This window comes from Ambystoma mexicanum, chromosome 2p (assembly GCF_040938575.1).
Source record: "Ambystoma mexicanum isolate Mex_15411 chromosome 2p, UKY_AmexF1_1, whole genome shotgun sequence".
NCBI lineage: Eukaryota > Metazoa > Chordata > Amphibia > Caudata > Ambystomatidae > Ambystoma > Ambystoma mexicanum.
This window is the reverse complement of record NC_090923.1, coordinates 5,185,913-5,211,884: the sequence shown is the minus strand read 5'-3', so window position 1 is coordinate 5,211,884 and position 25,972 is coordinate 5,185,913. Positions and strand designations below refer to the sequence as shown.

Sequence of the window (25,972 nt, the reverse complement as noted above, 5' to 3'; positions counted from 1 at the left end):
CATTGCAATGCGCATGCTCTGTCATATGTCCATTTCTGCGCATGCTCCGATTATTCTCCCACTAATTGCAATGCGCATGCTCTTGCGCTCATTTCTGCGCATGCTTTGATTATCCGTTAGTCTCATTGCAATGCGCATGCTCTGTCATATGTCCATTTCTGCGCATGCTCCGATTATCCCTGCTGCAAGGTAATGCGCATGCTTTTGCTCGTGCTCTTACCTGCGCATGCGCCGAAGATCAATCTATCCAGAGCTCAGGCACGCCTCCTGGGTCACTCTGCACTGCAGGCTTCAGGGCGCTGGATGTGCTTCCCCTGGGCCTCTCTGTGGCCCCTCCCCCGTCTATTGCTCAAACATATCTCAAATGATGAAGACGTAATAATGGCATAATGTCCTGCAGGTGAGGCACAGGTGATAAAAGTGTTCGCAGCTCTGCCTTTCCTTCCCAAGCCTTCCACTCAGCCAGTGCCCCCCCTGCACCCCCAATGCCATCTCTGCCTTTCCTTCCCAAGCCTTCCACTCAGCTAGTGCCCCCCCTGCACCCCCAATGCCATCTCTGCCTTTCCTTCCCAAGCCTTCCGCTCAGCCAGTGCACCCCCTGCACCCCCCCAATGCCATCTCTGCCTTTCCTTCCCAAGCCTTCCACTCAGCTAGTGCCCCCCCTGCACCCCCAATGCCATCTCTGCCTTTCCTTCCCAAGCCTTCCGCTCAGCCAGTGCACCCCCTGCACCCCCCCAATGCCATCTCTGCCTTTCCTTCCCAAGCCTTCCACTCAGCCAGTGCCCCCCCTGCACCCCCCAATGCCATCTCTGCCTTTCCTTCCCAAGCCTTCCACTCAGCCAGTGCCCCCCCCTGCACCCCCCCAATGCCATCTCTGCCTTTCCTTCCCAAGCCTTCCACTCAGCCAGTGCCCCCCCTGCACCCCCCCAATGTCATCTCTGCCTTGCCTTCCACTCAGCGAGTGCCCCCCCTGCACCCCCCCAATGCCATCTCTGCCTTTCCTTCCCAAGCATTCCACTCAGCCAGTGCCCCCCCTGCACCCCCCCAATGCCGTCTCTGCCTTTCCTTCCCAAGCCTTCCACTCAGCCAGTGCCCCCCTGCACCCCCCAATGCCGTCTCTGCCTTTCCTTCCCAAGCCTTCCACTCAGCCAGTGCCCCCCCTGCACCCCCCCAATGCCGTCTCTGCCTTTCCTTCCCAAGCCTTCCACTCAGCCAGTGCCCCCCCTGCACCCCCCCAATGCCGTCTCTGCCTTTCCTTCCCAAGCCTTCCACTCAGCCAGTGCCCCCCTGCACTCCCCCAATGCCATCTCTGCCTTTCCTTCCCAAGCCTTCCACTCAGCCGGTGCCCCCCCTGCACCCCCCCAATGCCGTCTCTGCCTTTCCTTCCCAAGCCTTCCACTCAGCCAGTGCCCCCTGCACTCCCCCAATGCCATCTCTGCCTTTCCTTCCCAAGCCTTCCACTCAGCCAGTGCCCCCCCTGCACCCCCCCAATGCCGTCTCTGCCTTTCCTTCCCAAGCCTTCCACTCAGCCAGTGCCCCCCCTGCACCCCCCCAATGCCGTCTCTGCCTTTCCTTCCCAAGCCTTCCACTCAGCCAGTGCCCCCCTGCACTCCCCCAATGCCATCTCTGCCTTTCCTTCCCAAGCCTTCCACTCAGCCGGTGCCCCCCCTGCACACCCCAATGCCATCTCTGCCTTTCCTTCCCAAGCCTTCCACTCAGCTGGTGCCCCCCCTGCACTCTCCCAATGCCATCTCTGCCTTTCCTTCCCAAGTCTTCCACTCAGCCGGTGCCCCCCTGCACTCCCCCAATGCCATCTCCTGCTCAGCCAGTGCCCCCCCTGCACCCCCCAATGCCATCTCTGCCTTTCCTTCCCAAGCCTTCTGCTCAGCCAGTGCCCCCCCTGCACCCCCCCAATGCCGTCTCTGCCTTTCCTTCCCAAGCCTTCCGCTCAGCCAGTGCACCCCCTGCACTCCCCCAATGCCGTCTCTGCCTTTCCTTCCCAAGCCTTCCGCTCAGCCAGTGCCCCCCCTGCACTCCCCCAATGCCATCTCTGCCTTTCCTTCCTAAGCCTTCCACTCAGCCAGTGCCCCCTGGCACTCCCCCAATGCCATCTCTGCCTTTCCTTCCCAAGCCTTCCACTCAGCCAGTGCCCCCGCTGCACTCCCCCAATGCCATCTCTGCCTTTCCTTCCCAAGCCTTCCTCTCAGACAGTGCCCTCCCTGCACTCCCCCAATGCCATCTCTGCCTTTCCTTCCCAAGCCTTCCGCTCAGCCAGTGCCCCCCTGCACACCCCCAATGCCATCTCTGCCTTTCCTTCCCAAGCCTTCCGCTCAGCCAGTGCCCCCTTACACCCCCCAAATGCCATCTCTGCCTTTCCTTCCCAAGCCTTCCGCTCAGCCAGTGCCCCCCTGCACCCCCCAATGCCATCTCTGCCTTTCCTTCCCAAGCCTTCTGCTCAGCCAGTGCCCCCCTGCACCCCCAATGCCATCTCTGCCTTTCCTTCCCAAGCCTTCCGCTCAGCCAGTGCCCCCCTGCACCCCCCCAATGCCATCTCTGCCTTTCCTTCCCAAGCCTTCCGCCAGCCAGTGCCACCCATTTTCGCGCCTTGAAACACCTGTGTATAGGCGCGTTACAAATGCCATATCATATCATATCACCCTGCACCCCCAATGCCATCTTTGCCTTTCCTTCCTAAGCCTTCCACTCAGCCAGTGCCCCGCCAATGCCATCTCTGCCTTTCCTTCCTAAGCCTTCCACTCAGCCAGTGCCCCGCCAATGCCATCTCTGCCTTTCCTTCCCAAGCCTTCCACTCAGCCAGTGCCCCCCTGCACTCCCCCAATGCCATCTCTGCCTTTCCTTCCCAAGCCTTCCACTCAGCCAGTGCCCCCCCTGCACTCCCCCAATGCCATCTCTGCCTTTCCTTCCCAAGCCTTCCACTCAGCCAGTGACCCCCCTGCACTCCCCCAATGCATCTCTGCCTTTCCTTCCCAAGCCTTCCACTCAGCCAGTGCCCCCCCTGCACCCTCCAATGCCATCTCTGCCTTTCCTTCCCAAGCCTTCCACTCAGCCAGTGCCCTCCCTGCACTCCCCCAATGCCATCTCTGCCTTTCCTTCCCAAGCCTTCCACTCAGCCAGTGCCCCCCTGCACCCCCCAATGCCATCTCTGCCTTTCCTTTCCAAGCCTTCCACTGAGCCAGTGCCCCCCCCCTGCACTCCCCCAATGCCATCTCTGCCTTTCCTTCCCAAGCCTTCCACTCGGCCAGTGCCCTCCCTGCACTCCCCCAATGCCATCTCTGCCTTTCCTTCCCAAGCCTTCCACTCAGCCAGTGCCCCCCTGCACCCCCCAATGCCATCTCTGCCTTTCCTTCCCAAGCCTTCCACTCAGCCAGTGCCCCCCCTGCACACCCCCCATGCCATCTCTGCCTTTCCTTCCCAAGCCTTCCACTCAGACAGTGCCCCCCCTGCACTCCCCCAGTGCCATCTATGCCTTTCCTTCCCAAGCCTTCCACTCAGCCAGTGCCCCCCCTGCACTCCCCCAATGCCATCTCTGCCTTTCCTTCCCAAGCCTTCCACTCAGCCAGTGCCCCCCCTGCTCCCCCCCAATGCCATCTCTGCCTTTCCTTCCCAAGCCTTCCACTCAGCCAGTGCCCCCCCTGCACCTCCCCAATTCCATCTCTGCCTTTCCTTCCCAAGCCTTCCACTCAGCCAGTGCCCTCCCTGCACTCCCCCAATGCCATCTCTGCCTTTCCTTCCCAAGCCTTCCACTCAGCCAGTTCCCCCCCTGCACCCCCAATGCCATTTCTGCCTTTCCTTCCCAAGCCTTTCACTCAGCCAGTGCCCCCCTGCACCCCCCAATGCCATCTCTGCCTTTCCTTCCCAAGCCTTCCACTCAGCCAGTGTCCCCCCTGCACCCCCCCAATGCCATCTCTGCCTTTCCTTCCCAAGCCTTCCACTCAGCCAGGGGCCCCCTGCACCCCCCAATGCCATCTCTGCCTTGCCTTCCACTCAGCCAGTGCCCCCCCTGCACTCCCCCAATGCCATCTCTGCCTTTCCTTCCCAAGCCTTCCACTCGGCCAGTGCCCCCCCTGCACCCCCCCAATGCCATCTCTGCCTTTCCTTCCCAAGCCTTCCACTCAGCCAGTGCCCCCCCCTGCACTCCCCCAGTGCCATCTCTGCCTTTCCTTCCCAAGCCTTCCACTCAGCCAGTGCCCCCCCTGTACCCCCCAATTCCATCTCTGCCTTTCCTTCCCAAGCCTTCCACTCAGCCAGTGCCCTCCCTGCACTCCCCCAATGCCATCTCTGACTTTCCTTCCCAAGCCTTCCACTCAGCCAGTGCCCCCCCTGCACCCCCCAATGCCATGTCTGCCTTTCCTTCCCAAGCCTTCCACTCAGCCAGTGTCCCCCCTGCACCCCCCCAATGCCATCTCTGCCTTTCCTTCCCAAGCCTTCCACTCAGCCAGCCCCCCCCTGCAGCCCCCAATGCCATCTCTGCCTTGCCTTCCACTCAGCCAGTGCCCCCCCCCCCATCACTCCCCCAATGCCATCTCTGCCTTTCCTTCCCAAGCCTTCCACTCGGCCAGTGCCCCCCCTGCACCCCCGCAATGCCATCTCTGCCTTTCCTTCCCCAGCCTTCCACTCGGCCAGTGCCCTCCCTGCACTCCCCCAATGCCGTCTCTGCCTTTCCTTCCCAAGCCTTCCACTCTGCCAGTGCCCTCCCTGCACTCCCCCAATGCCGTCTCTGCCTTTCCTTCCCAAGCCTTCCACTCGGCCAGTGCCCCTCCTGCACTCCCTCAATGCCGTCTCTGCCTTTCCTTCCCAAGTCTTCCACTCAGCCAGTGCCCCCTGCACTCCCCCAATGCCATCTCTGCATTTCCTTCCCAAGCCTTCCACTCAGCCAGTGCCCCCCCTGCACCCCCCAATGCCATCTCTGCCTTTTCTTCCCAAGCCTTCCACTCAGCCAGTGCCCTCCCTGCACTCCCCCAATGCCATCTCTGCCTTTCCTTCCCAAGCCTTCCACTCAGCCAGTGCCCCTTGCACCCCCCCAATGCCATCTCTGCCTTTCCTTCCCAAGCCTTCCACTCAGCCAGTGCCCCCCTGCACCCCCCAATGCCATCTCTGCCTTTCCTTCCCAAGCCTTCCACTCAGCCAGTGCCCCCCTGCACCCCCCCAATGCCATCTCTGCCTTTCCTTCCCAAGCCTTCCACTCAGCCAGTGCCCCCCCGCACCCCCCCAATGCCATCTCTGCCTTTCCTTCCCAAGCCTTCCACTCAGCCAGTGCACCCCCTGCACTCCCCAATGCCATCCCTGCCTTTCCTTCCCAAGACTTCCACTCAGCCAGTGCCCCCCTGCAGCCCCCAATGCCATTTCTGACTTGCCTTCCACTCAGCTAGTGCCCCCCCTGCACCCCCCCAATGCCATCTCTGCCTTTCCTTCCCAAGCCTTCCACTCAGCCAGTGCCCCCCTGCACCCCCCCAATGCCATCCCTGCCTTTCCTTCCCAAGCCTTCCACTCAGCCAGTGCCCCCCCTGCACCCCCCCAATGCCATCTCTGCCTTTCCTTCCATTAAGCCTTTCTCCTGTGTATGGGATGGAGGGCGGGAGATGCTGGTGGGGGCGGGGAGGGGGCTGCCTAACCTTCCATTAACCGATTCTCCTGTGAATGGGATGGAGGGGGGTGAGGCTGGTGGGGCGGGGAGGGGGCTGCCTAACCTTCCATTAAGCCTTTCTCCTGTGTATGGGATTGGGGGCACTTGATGCTGATGGGGCGGGAGGGGGCTACCTAACCTTCCATTAAGCCTTTCTCCTGTGTATGGGATGGAGGGGGGTGAGGCTGGTTTGGCGGGGGAGGGGGCTGCCTAGTCTCCCATTAAGCCTTCCTCATGTGTATGGGATGGAGCGGGGGGTGTAAGGACCGGTGTGGGGGTCTGTACTTCCGCTCTCTATATGGTAGAGGAGAGGCACAGAGTACCCCAGCCAAGATTCTCTATTACGGTAGCGATGGACAAGCAATCAAGGCCTAGCTTCTCAGGAGGTGATGCAGGCTGGTTCTTAAGTACAGTGTATCCCCAAGCCCCCACAAAGGAATGTCCACACACTGTATTACTGAAAACACAGTCTTTATATAATTAATATTCAAGGGTTATGTACACTTATCACAACAACGCACTTTGTGCTCAGGAAAACCAATAATGGTAAATATCTACAATTCTAAAGTGGTACCACTAATATTAGACCTCATAACAGTGCATTCACAATACTGTAGAAATGGCACGCAGATCAATAAGAAGGAAACCAGCAATAGAGAGAGGAGAGATACCAGAGGGTTGAAACAATAGGCAGAAGACTGGCCCTTGCTACTGGACACAGTTCTGTGTGGAGATCCCCCCACCTGGGCAACCTGTAAAATAAAGAGATATAACACAAGCCCAGTCCATATATTGTTCAATAGTCTTATTCTCTCCTACAATGTCTTTACCCCCCCCAATGTACCTGGTGGAGTCGAGTTCTTCGAAGAGGCGTCGACAGATCCTTCTTGAATGACCCCCTTTAAAGCAGGAGTCACGGATCGTCGAGAGGCGTCGAGAAGCGTCGAGGAACTCGGTGTTCGGTGTCGGGGAATCGACGGCCCTTCTTGAATGCCTTCCCTTTCAAGCGGGAGACACGGGGCGTCGAACGTCCGACAACAAACAGGGTAGAACGGCGTCGATGAGGCGGCAGGCTTCGATCCGAGCGGTGCTCGTCGGCGTCGAGACGTCGGCGTCCTGCGAGGAAGAGGCGTGCGGGGCACCTCGGCGACACTAGTTCTGGACCGCAAAGATTGTGAATGACGGTGGCCCAGCAAGGGCGTCGAGTCGCTCGAGTCTTTGGGGTCGTGAGGTGGCGGGAAACCCACCGGCGGATTCTCCTCGGCGCGTTGGTCGTCCTCGACTTTCTCCGGCAGGATAAAGCGGTCGACGGTGCGGACGAGGGAGTCCTTCGATTCGAATGTTCTTAGGCAAGGAGCGGACGGCTCCGGTCGTCGGCGGCACGGCGTCAAGTGGTTCCCACGGCTGGGCAACACAACTTCGACGGGCCTCCAGCGGTTACACAGACCTGCGAACCCTGGTCGACGGCAATGGACTTCGACAGCGTCGAGGTCCGGGTGCTTTACTTCGGTCTCCTCGGCAGTCCCCTTCTCCGGTCGGCAACCTTTCGATGGTCTGGCGTCCAGGGAGCTTCGGCGAAGGTTCAGCGGTGCTCAATGGTCCCTCGGAGCACGGGAAGAGGGCGCCTTACCAGGTCCTCTCTCGGGTCAGTCCTCGGCGAACACGGCAGCCTTCGGATCGGTCGAAGCAAATGCAGCAGCAAGTCTTCTTCTTCCAGCTGGGCGTCGAGGGTCAGCAGTTCCAGTTACTCTTGAGTGGAGACTCAGCTTCTGAACGCTTCTGAACAATTTCCAGTGGTGAGAGGTCCCCAGATATACTATTCTGTCTCTCATCCACACTGCTGGCACACACACAGCAGCCAATCACCCAGAAGGGCATTCATGCAGTCAGTCAGCCAATCAGGCACACAGTGCATTCAGGCCACACTCCTCCCTTTCAGACACTCACAACAAGGAATGTGGATTGGGACAAGTACCCAGCCATTCAACACTACACACTGCATTCAGGCCAGTTTCGGGCAGGGCTGTCTCAGTCTTTGTCTCACATGCCAGAAACCAGACAACCACAACAAGGAGTGTATATTGGTCACCCACTCCATTCACCCAGGTCCCACCCACAGGAGGTACCCACAACATACAGTGAATGGGAAGGCTCCAGTCAGTCTAGCTGGGCCTTCACAACAACACCATATATGGAACTTCCACCCAACAGCCAGTCAGGGGGAAGGGACAGAGTCAGGGCTTCCCAGGACTTTGGGAAAACAAGGTAAGAGGCAATAGAAAGCAAGAGGCCACAGGGGCCATCTTGTTTTCCATCAGGAATCAACTGATTCCAATGGCAGGGCCTGGGTATCCCAAAATGGAGGACACCCAGAGCACCTGTCAATTTCAGCATGGAGCTGCCACCAGCCCATACCCTGCTCTGTGGGCTACCCACAGGTGCCCAAAAACATACACTAGGGGCACAGGGTTGTACCCCTACCCATGGGTGCCATAAGGGTATCCCATGGGTCTGTTCACCAAACCAAAAGAGAGCTGCACTGCCAGGAGTCCCACATGGACTCCTGGGCAGAAAACACGACAGAACACACGATAAAAAACAGTAAAGGACAAGGATTCAGAGGCCCTGTCCCTCTGATGCATTTCCAGCATCACAGGGGGTGAGGCTGGTTTGGTGGGGAGGGGGCTGCCTAACCTTCCATTAAGCCTTTTTCCTGTGTATGGGATGGGGGGCGGGTGATGCTGGTGGGGGGGCGGAGGGGGCTGTCTAACCTCCCATTAAGCCTTTCTCCTGTGCATGGGATGGAGGCAGGCGGGTGCTGCTGGTGTGGCGGGGAGGGGGCTGCCTAACTTTCCATTAAGCCTTTCTCATGTGCATGGGATGGAGGGGGGGTGATGCTGGTGGGGAGTGGGCGGGGAGGGGACTGTCTAACCTTCAATTAAGACCTTTCTCCTGTGTGTGGGATGGAGGCGGGTGGTGTTGGGGGAGATCAACAGCTCCTTCTTTGGACATTTCGATTATATATTTTCTCTGGATGTTTAATTTTAATCATTCTTATTGTACATGAATTCATCATATGATGTTTGCTTTCTTTAGACCTGAGTACTTTATTGGGCTGTCCTCGTGTTCAGCAAAAGGTACGGAGCACAGACTACAAAAGGTAAGTAACTGCTGTCATATATGTACACCTCCCTGCACACGTTGTTCTTTGTGTCTGAGGTGGCTTTTCTACTGGCCTGTGTACTCGTGCCCTCCCTGTCTCCCCTTCCCTTTCTGTAGAGTAACCCCTCCCCCACACCCCATGATTCCCTGTGGGTGGACAAGGAATAAAAGAGGCCCTGGAAAATATTTTCAAAGCGGCCCCATTTCGAAGCACATTTAACCATAAACGGTGATTAAAAAGTCATATTTTAACCATGTTGAACAAATTGTAGGGTCCCCATACACACATTTCTTTACATTCAATCAAAAGAAAGATAGAGATCCAAGAAACTATGCCCCCCCAACCCACCACCTTCTCCCATCGCAACCCATTTCTTGATATGCTGTCTCCGAGAATCTCTGCGCCCCTGTCACAGCCCATAGCTTCAAGGAAATTCGGCTGCACTGATAAAAACTTGAGGCAGGAGCCAGAGGTGAGGGTAGGCACTTTACTTGGGTTCTGTTTACATATATGGTTTACTGCCTAATAGGAACACTGGTAAGTAAGCTATATAGGGGAAACATCCACCAGACCATTAATCATGTCCAGTCACTCCCCAACTGACAACCTCAGAATCCCCAGCACAGAACACAAGTACTTACCACATTCTAAAGTAATCTACTACAAGAGGGTAGACACACCATTCACTACACAGGCAAACCAGGACACAGCACTATGGAACCATAACTCGCGCCATCGCCATGCACTGCTAACACTAACACCCAGGACATCAAAGATAACATTACAAATGAAATCTGCATGTAGTTTCAGATTTGTGCTTTTTTATGAAAGAAGGGAGATGTGTCCTGTCCTCTTGTTGGGGTGCCAGACCCTTTTCTGGTGGTCAGTGTGCTTATTTCTGCCACTGCTACGAGGAAGATTAGTTTGGATGCTGCTCTTAGTCACTTCACCGTGCTCTGCTTGCTTTCACTAGGGCTTTGGTACGTCACTGGGGCTTCCTGGGACTGGGGTTCGGCTCTTTGGACTTCCCGCCTCCATTTTCGCTGCGCCATGGGGGACTTTTGAGTTGCGACCGCACCTCCCTAGCCTCATGGGAAATATCTTTCTTCTGGGGAGAAGTGACGATACCCGGCGAATCATTGCATGCCTTTCCCCTAACGCTGCTTTCTTCGCCATGCAAGATTTCCCAGCGGTCATGATTTCGCTGATCCTGCCTCGGATCACCTCCAGGATTTCCATACCATGTGCAGACATGGGTATCAGCTCTAAATCCTTCTTCCAAACAGCTATCAAAAGGGGAATATTTAAACTTATTTCTTTCCTCTATTAGATTACCAAATTGAGGCAAGTCGGTACCAATAATGATCCCCGGGAGTCCGTGTACTGCGGCTGAGTTCATGATGGTTTCTTCACCCCTGATGTTAATAGAGACTTGGGTTCTAGGGTAGATCTCTTGATCTCCATGGACACATGTGATCCTGACAGGTTTTCTCACTTGTATTTCATCCACATATACCAGGTGTAAGGGGACACAGCAGCCCAAAAATAGATCGGCATAAATAATCCAGAAGGCAAAATAACCACTGCACCTCTTTGCAAAAAGGTCTCAGACGGTCCTGTAGAACCGAACTGCCACTGAGTGTGTCTCATCTCAAGGGTTTACTGTGGGAAAACCACAAATTAACTAACCCATGCATAATAATGAGTACAACAAAATCCAACCACGCTCATTGGCTACCACCTATAGAACATGCTAAACCCCACCCCCTATAGTCCCTGGACTGATTGGCCACATCTAATCTAAACCCATTTCCCTCGACACGTGGTCCACTACATCGTCACTAGCAAATGCAGGTACGGGTTTGGTGTTTTTCCCGTGTTGATACATTCACCAACGGCGATTGTCATGTGATGTGCACCCCTCCATTCCAGATGTTCTCAGAGTATATTAGCAAGGTCAACTCTGCATTGATAAGACACTGGGCCCTCTCTTTATACCAGATGCACACAAGCTGTACCTTCGACCTTATACTAAATTTATTTGCATCGCCTCTGCTCCTCCTATCCCACATCGTGGCCCGTTCCAGACGCAACACCCCCTTATCTTCTCTCCTGGGAAATAGGATTTATTTTTGGAGCTGAGGTAAACCGAGCCACAGATCCACACCAAGGCCTTAACTTCCAAGTTGGTGGCACTTCGGGCAAGTTAACACACTGATCGTGCTTCTACCGCTGTACCTCGCTGACTCCATCTTCCAGCTATTTCAACTCTTACATGTGACTACACAACATTACAAAAAATACGACAACTAACACCAGGCTTATAATACTGCCCTATCTGTCACCTCTTCCACCTCACCAATAAAACATGTGTTGCTCTTTCTGTTGCTATATGTAAGTATCTAATATGTGTCAAGCCTGTCTAAAATAACACATGCGCCCACTTCAGTCTGCCCCCACGATGGTAAGCTTCTAATAGGTTCTCCTCAAGCTGAACCTTTTTACCTGGCTGGGACGCATCCCAACATCCCACCCTTTAGCTAATACTCCATTAACTAATCCATCTTCCTCTTTCCTTCTATAGACCTAATCCTTAAGTAGGAGAAAAGAAGAACCAAGGGTAGCATTGCGCTTGCCGTTTTTTTTCGAGGAGTTCACTCCTGTGATTTATTAGTCAGCCATGTGACGGCACATTTGGTATACACAAGTAATAATGCCTTGGTGTCAGACCTGTCCTTGCGACCGGTTATAATTATAATCATAGGGACATTGGTGCATTTGTGAAGGAACTGAACAGCCAGAACGTATCGCACCTAGAGGGTTTGTTGCTGGGTGGGAAGCGTCACACTTCGAGGATTGCTGGGGTAGGAAATCTGTTGCCACTGACTAACCGTACATAATAGTCACCATTCTGCAAATGCACCCTCAAACTCTGGACTGGACACAACCATACCTCTACCGCGCCATTGACCACACACAATTCACAACACCTGACATGGAGACACCTTGCACAATCATGCATCAACACCACATTACGGCTACCAACCATAAACGTATCAATACTCAGTGACCGGTTTGTCCGAACTGAAGCTGCCAACGGCACACGAAAGCTCTCTTGCTCTTCCCTCTCTCAATCCCGCAGACATTCCGCCCCAACACTCCTTCCATTCTAGACCGGCCAGGCCGGCAAGAGACTACTCAAGTGGCAACAGTGCACGGTAAAAGACCTATTAACATTGCTATTTACATGTGTGCGTGATGTTGCTCGGCAGTGGTGTTGCCTGTGACAGCGGAATCTCAACGGACAGTCTGTGCATGCATGCCCATGTCTCATGAGGACATCTATCTCATGGACCTAGATGGCCTGCTCTACAGATTCACTGGCATTTGAGGGGGGTGGGCGTTGCATTGTGGTACCTGTAGTGCATTACACGTGAATGTCCTTTTGGTTTGGAAATGGCCTGGTCAGTGACTGCGACATCTCCAGTCATGTGTAATCCTGTGTGTTGTGGCCTGTCAATTGAAGCATGCGCTGGTTGGTCGTGCATGTTCAGGGTGCTTACCAGACATGCATTTGTGACATACCTCCTCCCTTTTTGCCTGTGACACATGCTGAAGTGTAGATTGAAATTACATGTATTCACCCAACATCAAGGTCCTTTGACCTCTGTGGCGTGCCATGTACGCTGGCAGGGTGTTGTTCCTATGGAGTTGTGGGTTGATCGAACCGGGCACAGCAGTGCGCGATGTTCAGGTCTTCGTCACAGGTCATCTGGACATTGAGGGAATGCAACTGCTTCCAGTTCTCATAGACCTCCCCTAGAATGTGGGGTCCACCATCTCTATGTGCATGCAGTCCAATGCTGTCAACACATTGGGCATGCCGCAATTGCGTAGAAGAGGGCCTTAGTGGTGTTTACCTTTGCCTGAGCGCTTGGGAGGGCCGTGTGCAGGCCCACATGGCGAAGGAGGTCCCCCAGTACCTGCGCCAGTACTCTGGAGAAGGCAGGCTGCAAAAGGCCATGCAGCCAGCTCAGAGTGCTGAAACGTGCCAGTGATCAGGATGTGCAGGACGGACACCAGCTTGAACTGCGGTGGTATGGCTGCCCAGATGCCGATGCTGCTCCCGGTGTCATCCTGGATTAGGGTTGGGAGGGCATGAATTGTCTCCCTGTTTAGGCGGTACATGCTGTGGATCTGGCTGTCTGTGAGGCCCCAGGGTGTGGCCCGTGTGTGAGGGATTGGCCACCTGCATCACCTGTATCCCAATCATCATCCTCTACATCGTGCTTCTATCCCTGGCCTCCTGTTGCCACTTATGCTGCTCCATCACCATCAGTTGCCTCCAGGTCCATGTTGGCTACTATGAATGGCAGCATGGTTGTGTTGGGAAGTGTTCTTAGGGTGGGTGTGGCCCTTTAGCCCTTTCCTGTGTCGATTGGGTGCCTCTGGGTGGATTTGTTTCACCTGTGGCCTTATTCCCCTTACCTGGCTCTATTTACTGGCAGCTCTGCAGTGGTGGTATCACCGGCTTCCTTTTGCCGGTAATGCTGTTGATTTTCTGACGGTTTTACCGGTAATTCCATGCTCATAATATGCCAGTGATCCCATTATGCCGGTATTACCGACACATGTTTCTGGCATTGCGGGTATGTCCATCGCCTGTGCTCCTAGTGCCCGTAATACCGGGTGAGGTGTTGCCAGCGCCAGTAATTCAGGCAACTGAGTTCCGTTGAACTCATACTTTGCCGTTCCAGTAAAAGTGCTGGTAAATTTTATTACCAGTACTTTATTTCCAGAAACGGCAAACGTGTAATGACACATAAAGTGTTTTAAAAGGTGGCAGGTTGTTTACACAAGGATTATTAGACGGTTTTGATCCAGGCACCTAACTACAGAGCAAGTAGCGGAGCTGACAGCTTTTTAATGCAGAGCCCAGCAACTATTCTAGTGAATTGAAGGCGAAGCGCTAGAAGCCTGATAATGATTGGTGAGCTAGTGTGGCACTGGCAATCCGTGATGTGAGCAGTCTGCCAGGCAGTGCCACAGCCCGCTAGCCCGCCATAGCAGACGTCGGGTTCTTCAATGACCACCACCCACGCAACGCACCTGTTGCCTCTTCCACCTTTGACCCAGCAGCCATGGAGGTGTGCCCCAGGCAGCTGCCCCAGTCGCCCACACAAACAAGGCCGGCCACTGGGTTAGAGATGGAAGAGGCACCTCTTCTACAGTAGACCCGAAGGCCACAGTGTGGTGCCTCCCCAGGGCAAATACCCCCTGGGCAACCGCCTGCCTCACCCACCCCAGGCAACAGGTCTGGCACAGAGAAGGGAGTAGGGTTGGCAGTGCCCTATAAGAGAAGGAAGGATGGGTCTTTGATGAGAGCGCTGAATGGGTAACTTTCAGGTGGGACAAGAAGGGGCAATTTAAGCATTTCTCTCAGCCTGTGATTTGTGATGGAGTAGCGCAGCATTGATATCCCGGCTCACCTTGAACTTCAATAAAAGAACTTGGACTGAATGAATGATATAAAGGGCCACCAGAGGAGACCAGTATATGTCTAAGAAAATAGAGTTTATGTGACTAGGACCCTCTGAATGAGTTGTCACTTACACCTTGGGGACTTCTAAAGGGTTGATTGTCTATGCTTGATGCGACGGTTGGAGGGCAGCAGTGTGAGTGATGGAGAGGATGGGTCTGCTAGTGGTTGTCACTGCAGCTCTTTGTGCTGAGTGCTAGGATGCTTGTGGATGTTTGCATAGCATTTCCAGTGGTATACTTATAGGAGGGGCGATGAGATAAATATAGAAGGAGGGGCGGGAAGATTAGTCACAGGTACATTTTGACTCGAACCTGTCACACAGGATATGGAAATATTCATAACTATACCTCAAGAATGAACACGTAAAAGCCACAGATAAGACGTGAAAGCAGAGCCCCCCTTTCTTGCCATCCCCACCACACAAGGATAATGCAGTTGCCCAGTGTGTTGGTCACTTTCCTCTAGTTTCCTTCCTGCCAGCAGTCTCTGGGGATCTGACCCTGGTGTGGAGGCAGAATGTGATGCACACCTTTGCACCAACACCCAAGAGAAAGCACAAGAGCATCGTGCAGCTCGTGAGCAGGAGAAGCTTTGTACACACAGCTCTGATAAAGTAGAAATGCGTTACCCACACATGCATGTTGCACACCCAAAAAACTGATGGCCCTCTCCACCACATCCAGCCCTCTAATTACACTCCTTCCTTCACATGATTCTATATCCTGTGCAGGGAAGAAGCAAGCCGACGCGAACCCATTTCTGCCACTTCCACTTCCCTCATGTTGTGTCCATTCCCATTTTCTACGATGATAGGTTTTGTCTTTTGCCACATAAGCCTGCACCACACACGCCTATCACTTCCAAAGCTCATGTGATAAATGGAATTTATCCAAGATTACAACACGAGTATAACACGGAAACTCCTCCCTACAACATGGAGGAGGCTCAGTCTGACTGCAGCAGTCCAGTGTTCCTGACGTCCAGTGACGTGCCGGGAGTCCCGCCCCGTCACGCTCAATGCTTATCTGGATACACGGGACGTCCCTCAATGCGCTGCTACTCTCCAGCCACGCTCCGTGAGTTTGTCTCTATTCTTCCTGAATTACTTTTCAAAACACTTGGGGAATAGGCAGGGATTCTGAATTTCTAGCCCTCATCTATTGTGGATTCTATTCTATTCTCTCCTCAGTCCAATCCCGGGAGAACGCAGGATCTATCCCGTCTGTTTTCCCGTTCACTTGCTCCGCGTCACGGAGACGCCGCGTCTGGCACTCAGTGCACAGTTATCGGGTAGGTGCCTCTGGGAGTTCTCTCTCTTAGTATTCAGGGCCGTTGGGATATTTCGTTCTGATTCTCCTTTTCCTTATGCTTCCAGCAGTCCGAGCTACGTCCAGTCTAGGAGAATAGTGTCCTCTTCATTTCCAGTCCCGGCGGGCTTCTGGACCTACAATATCTTACCTCCTTCTCTTTCTAAGGGTAACGAGTGTTTCTAACTGATCCTGATAGTTTCATTTCTTGCCTTTCCTTTATTTTGTATCTTTAAGCTATCGGTTCATTATTTCTTAGTTGCAGTCTGGTGCCATATTTCTTCTTGCATCCCTTTCCCTGACCACATCCTCTGTCGTTTGGAGCATTTTGAGTAGCATTTCAGGGTAAGCTACTAGTCCTAGTTTAAAAGCACCCCTATTCCTTTAACGTCTGGGAACAGTCCCCTTTAGTGCATTCTATTACTCACTTTTCATCTTGTTCTTTGACTCCTACGTAGCACATACCAACCAGTCCTCCTGGAGAGCAGAGCACTTCAGATCAGAGGAAGAGGGAGTTTGACTGGAATCATCGAACTCTAGCAGCTCTTCCCTGCACAGGGTTTTTCCCCTTTCGGGGGGTTTTCCCTGGAGGTCTCACCGCGGGCCGAAGCCTTTGGTTCGGGCCAGCGGAGGGATTTTCAGGTATTTCCCCATTTTCTTCTGGCCTCGAAGAGATCTGCGCAGGAGAAGAATACAGGTGGGTGAATCTGGATTGTGGTTTGAACCTTGGCAGGACAAAGCTATTACTAGTTATTACAGCTTATTAATCCCACCCCTGTGCAAGCCAATGGCTTCCAGAGCACCCTCTGCTCCCAGTCGCAATGCGTTCTTCATATTTATCTAGTATTGAACCATGCTGCCCAGAAAAATCTGTGCACATGACCGGTAACGCCAGATTTATAAATCATCTATATGGCAAGGTTGCTGTGGCGGTTGCTGCACCAGCTGTAGAAAGGCGACCACAAAATTCCCTGAGGCCGACCATTTATGTCATTTCTTCCCCATGTACAACGTAACAACAAATGCGGTAGACCCCGGAACATCTATGATGCCACAACAGAACGCGGCTGGGGCGAGGGGATTTACAGGACCTAAAAGATTTGAGCAGGATTGGTCCTACGTGGTAATGCACAATGTACCGAAGTTGTCTCCTGGATCATATGAAAACGCTTACATGTCTTTATACCGAAAATGTTTATATTGAAAGACCATATATCGAAAATTTGATAACATTTTTTATAGTGAATGCACTTTTTTTCTTTTTTGTGAGTGCCCCCCAAACCTCAATTTCCCACCCCTAAAAACCCACCCCGACTGTTTCCAAAAAATATTTAATCCTTTACCCCAGCCCTGAATGCATTCACTACAAGGGTTTTTGTTATAAAATATTTGATATATGGGCATTCTATATAAAGGATTCAATATAAACACTGTATACCTATGAAAACCAGGATTCTCTGACAAATAAATGTATCTACTGGATAAGGAGTGATGAGGGGTGTACCTCGATAATTCGAGAAGAGATTGTAAAATGCGCCCAGTTGAGAGGCACCAACGGCTGGATGGACTGCATTCAAATATTTTTATCTAGCCCTTATCTGATGGAACGCCTCCTGTCCATCAATTATAGAACCTACCCACCTAACAGCCAGGGCATTCCTCCCAGGAAATGGAAGACGAGAGGGCAGCAGGCGCGAATTTGGGCAGGGAGCGGGTGGTTAATGGGAACCCAACTAAGTACAGGTATAATGACCGGGAGGACAAGGGGGAAATTTGCTACCCCTTGGGATGAAGGTCTGGAGGGCGTTGATTGACCATCACCCAATAACGCGAGAGAAGATGCCACTCCTCTATTTACAATGCTCTCTTGGAATATAGCAGCCCTTATATGTCCAATGTTGGCTGGAGTGCCTTTATTAGGCAATTCCAGGTAATTTTCTGTCATGCGCCTGCCTTCCTGGCGCTTGTGGTCTTCATGGGGATTGCGCTGCCATTGTGCTGCCCGGCACGTTTCCTACGTCCTAATCTTGACAGTCTAGTGTTCTGTCTTCTCTCTCTCTGCTTCCTATTTTAGCTCCGCTCTTTCTGTCGACTTCACACTGCAACCCCTTGAGTTTGCTTTCACTTTGGGTTAACGCTCCTCAGTTTTACACTTGCAGCTGCTGCTGGCTTCTTGCCTTGCACTTTCTTTCCGTTCTGGCTCTCCTTCCCTTTTCGCTGCCTTGCCCTCCACCCTTCTTTGTTCTTCTTTCCTCTCTGTAAAGGACCGGAGGGGGGTGTCTGTACTTCTGTTTTGTATATGGTAGAGGGGAGGCACAGAGGACCCCAGCCAAGCTTCAGGTTTACTCCAGTTACTCGTCATAGTGGACTTCAGCTTCTGAACACGATTCCTAGCAGTGAGAGGTCCCCAGATATACTGTTGATCTCCCATTCAGTCGACTGGGTCATACTCAAGCATCCAATCACGGCGAAGGGCATTCATGCAGGCAGGCAGCCAATCAGGTGCATAGTGCATTCAGGCCATTTACTCGTCTCCAGACACTCGCAACAAGTTATGTGTATTGGGACAAGTACCCAGCCATTCAACACTCCACACTGCATTCATACCAGTTTCGGGCAGGGCTGTCTCAGTCATTGTGTCAAAAACCAGATACTAGACATCCACAACATAGAATTCGTATTGGCCACACACTCCATTCACCTAGGTCCCACCCGCAGGCGTACCCACAACATATGGTCGTTGGGAAGGCTCAAGCCAGTCTGGTCAGCACTTCCCCACACTACCATGTATGGAACTTCGACCCAACAGCCAGTCAGGGAGAAGGGACAGAGTCAGGGCTTCCCGGGATTTAGGGAAGATCAAGGTAACAGGCGATAGAAGGCAAGAGGCCACAGGGGCCATCTTGTCTCCATCAGGAATCTACCAATTCCAATGACCGGGCTTGGGCATCCCAAAATGGAGGACGCTCAGGGCACCAGTCAATTCAGCACGGAGCTGCCACCAGCCCGTACCCTGCTTTGTGGGCCACACACAGGTGGCCAAAAACACACACTAGGGGCACAGGGTTGTACCCCCACCCATGGGTGCCATAAGGGCATCCCATGGGTCCGTTCACCAAAACCACAGGAGAGAGCTGCGCCGCCAGGAGTCCCACATGAACTCCTGCATGGAAAGCATGCCAGAACACACGATAAAAGGCAGTAAAGGACAAGGGTATGGAGGCCCTGTCCCTCCGATGCATTTCCAGCATCAGTCGCCCCCCACCCCCCAGACTGAGTTTAGGGTGCCTAATCTCCCACGAGATAGACACCCTCATCCAGACGGTCAACATAGCTTTTGGAAAGGCCATCTGCATTATTGTGACTCTTCCCTGGTCAATGCTCTATGGTGAAGTCTAACCCTTGTAGGCTAATGAACCACCTGAGCAGTTTCGGGTTTTCACACTTCATCTGCATAAGCCATTCAGGGGCTTATGATCTGTTTTGGACCTTGAAGGTAGACCCTGTAAGGTAGGGCCTAAAACACCTAAGGCTCCAAACTATACTAAAACATTCATTTTCAACAGTAGCCCACCTAAGTTCTCTACCCTTGAGTTGTCTACTGATGAATATGATCGGATGTTCTCTTCCTTTGTCATCCAACTGGGACAAGACGGCTCCAATTCCGGTGTCGCAGGTGTCAGTTTGAACGATAAAGGGCTTGCTGTAATCGGGCGTACACAACACAGGTGCCCTACACAGACTTCCGTTCAAGCCATCAACGGCCCTCTGACAGTCTTCCGTCCAATTAACCTTCCTAGGCTGTTTGGGTGATGTCAGAGCTGTCAGGGTTGCAGCTATGGTTCCATAGTCTGCCATGAAATTGCGATAATACCCACTGAGGCCCAAAAAGGCTCTCACCTGGGTTTGAGTAGTGGGAGTCTCCCAGTCATGTACATCCTGTACATTACTGGGGAGAGGTTGGATTTGACCCCCCTCCTACCTCATGACCAAGATACGTGACTTTCACCTGAGCTATCTGGCATTTGGTGGCCTTGATAGTGAGGTTAGCCCTTTTCAAGGCCTGCAACACCCTATTCAGATGAGTCAAATGCTCTTCCCAGGTGGAACTGTAGACGGCAATGTTGTCCAAGTAGGTCACACAAAAGGCCTCCAGCCCACTGAGCGCATGATTGACCAATCTCTGAAAAGTGGCAGGGGCATTCTTCAACCCGAAAGGCATGACCCTAAACTAGTAGAGTCCCTCTGGTGTTGAGAATGCCGTCTTTTCCTTGGCATGGTCCGTCAGAGCTATTTGCCAATAGACTGAGGTAAGGTCAAAGGTGCTCACAAATTTGGCAGCACCTATGGTGTCCACAAGCTCACCAGCCCGGGGCAACTGGTGCGGGTCAGTTTTGGTGACGGCATTGACTCCTCGGTAGTCCACACAGAACCTCCAATCCTTGGTACCTGCCTGGGAACTTGCCTTGGCGACAAGGACCACAGGACTGGACCAGGGACTGGTTGAGGGTTCAATAACACCCAGATCCAACATCTTGGCGACCTCAGCCTGGATGTGGTTCTTAACTGTATCTGACATACGGTAGCACCAGCTTTTGACAGGCACACTGTCACCAGTGTCAATTTCATGCCTACACCACAGTGTAAGGCCTGGTGTCAGTGAGAACATAGAGGAATACTGCCAAAGCAAAGTCCTGCAGGCCTTCTGCTGCTCGGTCATCAGATCGGGAGAGAGATGTACTCCCTCCACTGAGCCATCCTGAGGGTTGCTATGCAGCAAATCAGGAAGGGGCTCGCTTTCATCCTCTTCTTACTCTGAAGCTAGCAAGAGACATGAGACTTCTGCTCGCCTGTGGAAAGGCTTGAGCCGGTTAACATGGAATACCTGAGGGGCTACCCCAGGGGCTCCCATGTCAACCAGTTAATTGACCTTGCCCATCTTGGAGATTATCCTGAAGGGTCCAGTCCATTTATCTGCCAAAGCCCAAGGCTTGGTAGGCTCCATCGCGAGGACCTCCTGTCAAGGAGTCCAATCCACTTAAATGCTTTAAGGTCATGCCAGTACTTATTCAATTCCTGTCTGGCCTTGAGATTCGCTGTCGCCTGACCCATCATCTGTGTCATCCATCGTCTGAGGCCTAACACATAGTCCCCCACTTGCTTGGCGGTACCTGGAGGGGTGGCCTCCAACCTTCTCTGATTAAGGCAAGGGGCCCCCTCACGGGATGTCCAAAGAGTAACTGAAAGGGGCTGAAACCAACACCCTCTTGAGGTACCTCTCGGTAAGCAAACGGGCATGGCAGGAGAAAATCCCACTTCTTCCGTAGGGGCGCTTCCAAAGTGCCTAGCATGCCCGTGAGAGTTTTGTTAAATCTTTCAACCAGACCATTGGTCTGGGGATGGTAAGTGTTGTGTCTTGACTGTCGTGTAGGCAGAAGATACCTCTGTCGACAAGTGTCGCAAAGAGATGGTTCAAACCACTCTCTGTACAACCTTTGAGGCCACAGTTGGGAGATGTTCTTCCAGAGCCGCAGACTTCTGGGAACCCCTGGACGACTGCAAAAAATCACCGGTTAAGTATCAAGCCAAAACAACATCCAAAAACCAAACAACAAAGAATGGAGCGGTCTTACCAATGGATGACAGCAGTGATTCAGTTGAACCTATGGAGGGGTTCCGGGACCCACCAGTGTCTCGCTCCCAGTATTGGATAGTAAGCTCAGGAGGATAGGTGGAGGTCCGAGTGCGCCGGGCCCACCTGCAGTTGGAATCCAAACAAGAAATCCAGGAAACTTAGTACCAAGGTATGTAGCAAAAATGGAAGTCCAAAATCAGTCCGTGATCCGTAACAAGAGTTCCAAGAGCCAGTTATCAGGGTAATCCAAAACAGTCTGTGAAGCAATCCGAGGTCAGTTTCCACACGATCCAAACGAACATAGTGCCAAACAGTGTCCAAGAGAAACAGCTGTGAAGCACTGAACACTATGATGCGAGTGTTTAAATAGTGGCGCTACGAGTGCCTTCCGGTCACGTGACCCATGCCCGTATCACGTGATCGTGTTTTAGTAACACGTGAGCGGGAGGCGTTGGTCATGTGACACGGAAGCAGGAAGCGAGGCCAATCTCGCAGGCGCCACGGAATGCGCCAATTGAGCGGGCGTCTTCGGGGATGGGCGGGCTGTTGACACCCCCGCCCTGGAACACGGGAGTTCGAGGAGAGCACACGTGGGTCCCGGATCTGGGCAAGTGGATGGGGAGGAGTGGAGGTATGGGGACTGGAGGTTTGGGGAGGGACATTGGAAATACCGGGAGCCCCGAGGGACGTGACAGTAAGAGGTGGAGAACTAATAGGTTACCCCGCACTCTTTCCACATGGTTTTCATGTAACTAGACATGAAGTTGGATCCTCTATCAGGGACAACCTCCTTAGGGAATCCAACATGGGTGAAAATGCCCAGGAGAGCCCGGGCAACCACTTTGGCAGTAATAGTCCGAAGGGATATAGCCTCACAGTGCCTGGTGGCATGATCGACCAAGACCAGGATGAACCGATGTCCATCAATTATAGAACCTACCCACCTAACACCCAGGGCATTCCTCCCAGGAAATGGAAGACGAGAGGGCAGCATGGGCGAGTTTGGGCAGGAAGCGGGTAGTTAATGGGAAACTAACTAAGTACAGGTATAATGACCGGGAGGACAAGGGGGACATTTGCTACCCCTAGGGATGAAGGTCTGGAGGGCGTTGATTGACCATCGCCCAATAACGTGAGAGAAGATGCCTCCCCCCTATTTACAATGCTCTCTTGGAATATAGCAGCCCTTCTCAAACATATGTCCAATGTTGGCTGGAGTGCCTTTATTAGGCAATTCCAGCTAATTTTCTATCACGCGCCTGCCTTCCTGGCGCTTGTGGTCTTCATGGCGATTGAGTTGCCCGGCACGTTTCTTATGTCCTCATCTTGACGGTCTAGTGTTCTGTCTTCTCTCTCTCTGCTTCCTAATTTAGCTCCGCCCTTTCTTTCGACTGTGTGTTGCAACCCCTTGAGTTCGCTTTCACTTTGGGTTAACGCTCCTCAGTTTTCCACTTGCAGCTGCTGCTGCCTTCTTGCCTTGCACTTTCTTTCCGTACTGGCTCTTCTTCCCTTTTTGCTGACTTGCCCTCTGCCCTTCTTTGTTGTTCTTTCCTCTCTGTAAAGGACCGGAGGGGGGGTGTCTGTACTTCTGTTCTCTATATGGTAGAGGGGAGGCACAGACGATCCCAGCCAAGATTCTCTATTATTGGTACGTGGTCGAGCAATCAAGGCCTACCTTCTCAGGAGGTGAGGTGATGCAGGCTGGTTCTTAAGTACAGTGTAGTCCCCAAGCACCCACAAAGGAATGTCCGCACACTGTATCGGTTAAAACACAGTCTTTATATAATTAATAGTCAAGGTTATATACAATATCACGATAATGCACTTTGTGCTCGGTTAGCTATAATGGCAAATACCACAATTACTATTAGATCTCTTTAAAGTGCATCAACTGTACGGTTAAATGGCACCCAAATCAGTTTGTAAAGCAAACCAATACTAGAGGTAAGAGGAAAGCAGTTGGTAAGACCAATTGGCAGAAATACTGGTCACTACCGTTAAACACAGTTCTGTGTGGAGATCCCCCTCCCACCTGGGCAACCTGTAGAATAAAGATACAAGCCCAGTCAATATATTGTTCACAAGAAACTTCCCAATAGTTCTGTAATCCCAAAGTACATGGCGTTGTAGCGTTCCTCGTTGGGCAATCGACGGCCCTTCTTGAGTGCCCTCGCTTTAAGGCAGGAGTCGCGGGTCGTCGAACGTCCGACGGAGAACAGGGTGAGCTACGACGGTGAAGTGGCAGCTTCGTTCCTAGCGGTGATCATTGACGGGGAAGCGTAAACGTCCTGCAAGGAAGAGGTGTGCGGGGCACCTCAGTGTCGATAGTTCTGGACCACAAAGAGTTTGAAGAACTGTGGCCAAGCAAGGGCGTCGAGTCGGCATCTCTGTGGTCTTTGGGTGGCGGGGAAACCCACCAGCGGATGCTCCTTGGCGCGTTGACGTTCAGGCCTTCTCCAGCGTGATACAGCGGCGACGATGCGGATGAAAGCGTCCTTGGATTCGAAAGTTCTTAGGCAAACGGGAGCATGGCGGCTCCGGTCGGTGGCGGCGGTTGTCGACAGTGGCGGACAACAGTCCGGGCGCTTCTCCTTGGGGTTCCCCGGCAGGCCCTGTCTCGGGTCGGCAGCCTGTTGAAGATCTGTCTACCAGGGAGCTTTGGCAAAGATCAGCTGCTGCACGATGGTCCCTCGTAGCTCGGGAAGTGGGTGCCTTACCAGGTCCTCTCTGGGTCTGTCCTTGGAGACCCAGCAGCTTTCAGATTGTGAAGGAGAGCAACAGCAATTCTTCTTGTCCAGCAGGGCTTCAAGGTTAAGCTTCAGGTTTACTCCATTTACTCATCTTAGTGGACTTCAGCTTCTGAACATGATTCCCAGCAGTGAGAGGTCCCCAGATATACTGTTGATCTCCCATTCAATCGGCTGGGTCATACTCAAGCATCCAATCACGGCGAAGGGCATTCATGCAGGCAGGCAGCCAATCAGGTGCATAGTGCATTCAGGCCATTCACTTCTCTCCAGACACTCGCAACAAGTTATGTGTATTGGGAAAAGTACCCAGCCATTCAACACTCCGCACTGCATTCATACCAGTTTCGGGCAGGGCTGTCTCAGTCATTGTGTCAAACACCGGATACTAGACATCCACAACATAGAATGCTTATTCGTCACACACTCCATTCACCCAGGTCCCACCCACAGGCGTACCCACAACATACGGTCATTGGGATGGCTCCAGCCAGTCTGGTCAGCACTTCCCCACACTACCATATACGGAACTTTGACCCAACAGCCAGTCAGGGGGAAGGGACAGAATCGGTGCTTGCCGGTACTTCAGGAAGATCAAGGTAACAGGCGATGGAAGGCAAGAAGCCACAGGGTCATCTTGTCTCCATCAGGAATCTATCCATTCCAATGACAGGGCTTGAGCATCCCAAAATGGAGGACGCTCAGGGCACCAGTAAATTCAGCACGGAGCTGCCACCAGCCCGTACCCTGCTCTGTGGGCCACACAAAGGTGCCCAAAAACATACACTAGGGGCACAGGGTGGTACCCCCATCCATGGGTGCCATAAGGGTATCCCATGGGTCCGTTCACCAAAACCACAGGAGAGAGCTGCACCGCCAAGAGTGCCACATGAACTCCTGCTCAGAAAGCACGTCCGAACACAGATAAAAGTCATTAAAGGACAAGGATACAGAGGCCCTGTTCCTCAGATGCATTTCCAGCATCACACTCTCGCCAACCCTGCTGTGGTGCCTTTACTATTGTTTTGCTTTCCTCCCCTCCATATCGGTTGTTCAAGTCTCTCTGATTGTGTTTTCTCTCCTGCGTTGTTATTAGACTCTGCCTATCCTTTAGGAGCTCTGTCTATTACGGCGCTCCGCTCCTTTCCGTGTCCTCAGCAGAACTGGTTTTGTTACTTTCAGACACTTACCGTGTGTACCTCCCCTGCTGTACCTCGATACTCTGCCAATTCCACAAAGGCTCGGTTGGTAACGGTGCTTCGTTCCTACCGCGGTCCACAGCGGAACCACAACGGTCTTCATAGAAGAGGTTTTTTTTCTAGCCGCTGGCTTTTTTCCTCTTGTTTCTGGCATTCTCGGAGGGGGGTCCTGTGTTGTCAGACATTGCCCGGCGACACAGTGGCTTCATTCTGAGGAAGGCCGTATCTCTACCAGAAAAAGAAGGCCTGCAGATGGAAAAGAGACAAGAAGCCCGAGTTCACTTTGGAAGGATCGGGTGAGGAGGAGGAGGAGGGGGATTTAAAAGATCTAGAGGATTCCATTGCCGAGAAGCCCATCACACCTGACAGTTTGTAATGCCACCCATTAATCACCATGGATACAGCTGCACAGATACAGGAGTTAGTAAATGCTGTGCAGGGCTTGTCCAAGGAGGTCCGCACCCTGAAGGCAGAGAATGACAACCTCAAACAGATGGTTACTGCCCGAGAACAACCCATGCCTCTAGCTTCTGGGAAGTTTGATGGTATTCCGAGACGCTTTAAGGAGTTCATGGAGGCATGTATAATTCACTATACTTTTCGACCCCATACCTGTGCCTCCAATCAAGCCTGGATTGGCTTTTTGGTATCCAATCTTATAAGCAATGCTTTGGCCTGGGCTACCCCTCTTGTGACAAGCGCCAGCCCTCTTTTACAGGACTATGGGGCCTTTAC

General features: G+C 52.8%; 1 protein-coding gene across 2 annotated transcripts in view; it reads left to right on the top strand.

The window, feature by feature from the left end:
• Positions 1-236: 236 nt before the first annotated feature.
• The window catches only part of LOC138566125 (zinc finger protein 268-like), a 117,903-nt gene continuing 92,167 nt past the window's right edge, over positions 237-25,972 (top strand). Inside the window, exons 1-2 of one of the 2 annotated variants that reach the window (XM_069643127.1) lie at positions 237-400; positions 8,741-8,804. The gene's annotated coding sequence lies outside the window, so the exon portion shown is untranslated. Of the gene's footprint in view, positions 412-8,740; positions 8,805-25,972 lie in introns of both variants that reach the window. The other variant, XM_069643128.1, reaches the window with a different exon arrangement.